This window comes from Theropithecus gelada, chromosome X (assembly GCF_003255815.1).
Source record: "Theropithecus gelada isolate Dixy chromosome X, Tgel_1.0, whole genome shotgun sequence".
Classification (NCBI taxonomy): Eukaryota; Metazoa; Chordata; class Mammalia; order Primates; family Cercopithecidae; genus Theropithecus; species Theropithecus gelada.
In genome coordinates this window covers 403821-408878 of record NC_037689.1, presented here as the reverse complement: position 1 = coordinate 408878, position 5058 = coordinate 403821, and the positions used below count along the sequence as shown (strand labels likewise).

Sequence of the window (5058 nt, the reverse complement as noted above, 5' to 3'; positions counted from 1 at the left end):
AAAAACAAAAACAGTTTTTTTTTTTTTTTTTTTTTTTTTTTTTTTTTTTTTTTTTAGACAGAGTCTTGCTCTGTTGCCAAGGCTGGAGTGCAGTGGCAAGATCTTGGCTCACTGCAACCTCCGCTTCCCGGGTTCACACGATTCTTCTGCTTCAACCTCCCGAGTAGCTGGGACCACAGGCATGTGACACCATCCCGTTAATTTTTTGTGTTTTTAGTAGAGGCGGGGTTTCATTGTGTTACCCAGGACAGTCTGGACCTCTTGACCTCGTGATCCGCCCACCCTGGCATCCAAAAGTGCTGGGATTACAGGCATGAACCACTGCGCCCAGCCAAAGTGCATAAATTTTAAGGAACAACTCTGGTGCCTGAGGTATGAACCACACAAAAAGTTCACCAGACTGTCCAATGCCATAACCAGAGACATTTCAACGACAAATCAGGATGAGAAGTTGATGTTTCCACACTGTGGACAGCTTTTCCCAAGACGTCGGAATAATTCTTCATATCATAATGAGACTCTTACCCCCTTAATGTCTACATTTTTCACTTGAGAGAACCGGAACCCCAAATCCTTTGATTCATCTAGTGGTCTCTTTTACAGAGTTGGCACTCTGCTTTAATTCAACCATTCCTAAAAGGCTACTCAAAGACTACAAGAGGTCTCATTCAATTCCCCCATAGTGTTTTGGTTTGTCTTGGGATCTTGGTTCAAAACCATTGTACAAACTAAATTTATTATCCTACTGCTAATTATAGCTGGGTGCAATAGCTCACGCCTGTAATCCCAGCACTTTGGGATGGCAAGGCGGGCAGATCACTTGAGGTCAGGAGTTAGAAACCAACCTGGCCGACATGGTGAAATCCTGTCTCCACTGAAAATACAAAAATGAGCCGGACGTGATGGTAAGCACCTGTAATCTCTGCTACTTAAGAGGCTGAGGCAGGAGATTCTCTTGAACCAAGGAGGTGGAGGTTGCAGTGAGCCGGGATCACGCCACTGCACTTCATCCTGGGTGACAGAGCAAGAATCCATCGCAATAAAATAAAATAAAATAAAATAAAACAATTGCTAATTATTTTGGTATTATGATCTTTGAGCTCCGTTCTTGTTGCCTGTCTAATATTTGTTAAGCCAGTTCTCCCAACAGGATAATGATAGCCCAGGGTGTCAAGATGATTGCTAATACAGATGAAACTAACAAGATGGAACTTGATACTGAATTCCAGACAAACATGCCTGATTTTTTTTTTCCTTCTGGCCTCTTTGTGGCTCATATGTGGCCCATGTCCCTGATATTGCCTCCCTTACCTTTCCCTTGACATGGGACAAAGACAACCGGCCCAGGTCCATCCTGGCATGGAGTGACAATGAAGCCTCACTTTAAGATGGCTGATCAGTGAGGTTTTCAAAGAAAGATGTTGATCAAAAAAGGGAACGTGAAAGCTGATTGTGAGAATGAACCAACTTCTCCAGGGCCAATGAACCTCATTTCAAAACAATATGTAACATTTTTCTTTCTAATAAAACTTCCAACTTCTCTTTGTTTGTTGCACATATTGAAGACCACCCTAGTCCGTGTGTATGCTCTGAATTGCAATTTTGTGATTCCCGAATACAGCATTTGATTTAGGGATTTGTCTCTAGAATTTATTTTGACTTTGACACAATCAGCCAGTATGATGTGTTTAAAGGTCGCCCCGCCCTCAGATAAGGTGAGTATTATACTGAATTTAAAAACTCATTCTAGGATGGGCATGGTGGCTCACATCTGTAATCCTAACACTTTGGGAAGCCAAGGTGGGTGGATCACCTGGGGTGAGGAGTTCAAGACCAGCCTGGCTAACATGGTGAAACCCCATCTCTATAAAAAATACAAAATTATCTGGGCAAGGTGGCCCATGCTTGTAATCCCAGCCACTCGGGAGGCTGAGGCAGGAGAATCACTCGAACTCAGGAGACAGAGGTTGCAGTGAGCCGACATCACACCATCGCACTGCAGCCTGGGCAACAAGAGTGCAACTCCGTCACCCCCCAAAAAATTATTCTATTATAATCTTGATAATTGCTTTGCTTTGCATCTTACTATGGACTTGTTGGATATCTAGGTGGCTGTAAACTACCCAGAGAAAGATAGAAACGCAGTGGAGACAATTAGAAAATTGCAGTGTTACTATAAAAGAATAACAATGGGGGAAATTGTAAGGGTAACTAAACATAAAATTGAGTTTTTCCTGTTGCCAAAAGGCCAAGAAGAGACCTTTTCGCATTTCACTTTCCTTACAGCATTTCCTTGAGAAAAATTGTATTTGTAAATTCTTCCTTTGATATGTAAGCCTCTGTCTACCCTAGAACCCAGGAATGTCTTGAACTTGAACTCCAGGCCTCAAGTGATCCTCCAGTCTCAGCCTCCCAAAGTGTTGGGATAAGAGGTGTGAGCCACCATGCCCGGTCCCTAGAAATGTCTTTCTTCAGGGCCTTGGAGCCATCTCTTTGAAATGTGAACCTCGAGGAAGATGATGTCCCTGTCTCCCTGTCAGCAAGGGAGTCTAGCCTAGGTGACTTGCTCCAAGCTGTAAGCACCTGCTTGTCATAGAGATGTGAGTTTTATTTTTCCTTTGGATAAAGGCAATTAACTAGCACAGATGGGTACTCCAGTTACTCGGTGAACTTAGGACTTGCCTGGGAGTAGTTTTCACCCTTGGCTGCTGCTGTACAACCAGGCCAGTTAGCTACATATCTGGACTTTCTGGTTTCTGCTACCACTTTTTTGATTGTTTGTCTGTTTTGTATGTTTTTGAGGCGGAGTCTTGCTCTGTCGCCCAGGCTGAAGTGCTGGTATGGTCTCAGCTGACTATAACTTCTGCCTCCCAGGGTCAAGTGATTCTCCTGCCTCAGCCTCCCGAGTAGTTAGGATTACAGGTACGTGCCACCATGCTGGGCTAATTTTTGTATTTTTAGTAGAGACGGAGTTTCACCATGCTCGCCAAGCTCGTCTCGAATGGCTGACCTCATGATCGCCTGCCTTGGCCTCCCAAAGTGATGGGATTACAGGAGTGAGCCACCGCACCCGGCCTCTGCTACCACTTTTGGATTGTATGAAACACTACACTTCAAAGTGTGGGATCTGGCTTCCCAGACAGCTGCCAAAGGGGCAGATGATGCAATCTAGAAGTGTGGGGGAGTTTGTGCCTGTAGAGTAAATTTTGACCAATAAGAAAAAGAACCAGGAGTGAGATCCAAATAGCAGAGGTGTTTTTTTGTTTGTTTGTTTTTGGTTTTTGTGCTTAAAAAATAAAGTGGGCCAGCTTCAATGCCTCACACCTGTATTCCCAGAATTTGGGAGGCCACTTGAGCCCAGGAGTTCAGGACCAGCCTGACCAACATAATGAGACCCCCATCTCAAAAAAAAATCAAAAAACAACAAACAAACAAACAAACAAAAAACAAAGGAAAAGAGAAGAGAAAAGAAGAGAAGAGAAGTATGGTTTTATTACTACCTGCAGGCAGGGCCTGCCTGAGGTGGTAGGTGTGCTGGGCCCAGGGGATGTGTGGGCTGTGAGGAGATGGTGATGGCGAGGCTGGAAGGAAATGGGGTGGCTTGGAAACCAGGCCCAGGGGATCCTCAGACCTGCTTCTTGGAATGGGCAGCCTTGAGAAAAGAGTCATGGTAAGCCACAGTCATGCCATCCATCAGATGCAGAAATTCTTGGAAATCTAGTTGCCCATCACTAGTGAGGTCCAGTTTCTTCATCATGTGGTCAAGGACACTGGGGTCCTTCTGGTTCTTTGTGAAGGCATCCAGTTCTCTATTCATGAAGCTTGGGAACTCCATCTTGGAGTGAATGCTGTTGTAACTATCCTTTCAAGCCTGTTTCTGGAAAATAGCAATCAGGGACTTGATGCACTGCTCTGTCTCTGTAGGGCTGGAGATTTTCGCCATGTTGGAGTTGACTGAGGCATCAAGAGCAGGTTTTTACTGGACCTGTGTAAATAACCATATTGCCATAAGAATGTTTACAAATAGTTTTCGAATTCTGGAGGAATCAAGTAGAAAGAAAAACTGAACACTTCCATCTTAGTTTACAAAAGTATACTTTATCAAATTGTTGTAAACTATAGATAGTTTAACAGAGAAAATTTTCTCTTTTTTTTTCATCTTTTTGAGAAAGGTTTGTGCTCTGTTGCACAGGTTGGAGTGCAGTGGTGCAAACACGGCTCCCTGCAATTGCTGCCTCCTGGCTCAACTGATCATCCCACCTCGGCCTCACAAGTAGCTGGGACCACAGGCATGCACTACCATGCCCAGCTAAATTTTGTATATTTTTGTAGAGACAAGGTTTTGCCATATTGCCCAGAGTGGTCTTGAACTTCTAGACTCAAGCTATCCTCCCATTTGGCCTTCCAAAGTGAGCCACCACATTCCACTAGAAAATGTTCTTATATGTGGAAAACAAAACATTTAAGTAAAAAACAAAGTTTTTATTTTCTTAATTTTTTTTTAGAAACGGGTCAACTATGTTTGCCAGGTTGCTCTTGAACTCCTGCACTCAAGGGATCCTCCTGTCTTAGCCTCCCAAAGTGCTGGGATTACAGATGTGAGCCACTGCTCCCAGCCCAAGAACAAATAAAGTTTTAAATAAAGGTCAAAAATACATTAGTTTTATCAGTTATTTAGCCTCATGTAATTAATTTTTGTTCTGCTTGATCTTGTTGATCAGTTGCATGAACCCATCAGTTTCTGTTTGAGTTTTGAAAAAAAATTATTTAGTTCATTGATCTGAAATTTATTAGAAATCTATATTCAACAGTAATTGTTAGAATCTTTTTTATGACTCTGATTCTATACGCCTTTAGAGAAGAATCAGCACTGTAGGTGAAAAAACAGAATGATGATGATTGGTTCAAGCCAGGGATCCCAGCACTTTGGGAGGCCGAGGCAGGCGGATGACTTGAGGCCAGGAATTCAAGATCAGCCTGAGCAACATGGTAAAACCTCTTCTCTATTAAAAGGACAAAACATTAGCTGTGCGCGGTGGCCTGTGCCTGTGGTTCCAG

The 5058-nt window shown here is 43.3% G+C and overlaps 1 pseudogene; it reads right to left on the bottom strand.

Moving 5' to 3' along the window:
• Positions 1-3625: 3625 nt before the first annotated feature.
• On the bottom strand, positions 3626-3943 carry LOC112614993 (annotated as a pseudogene).
• Positions 3944-5058: the final 1115 nt, after the last annotated feature.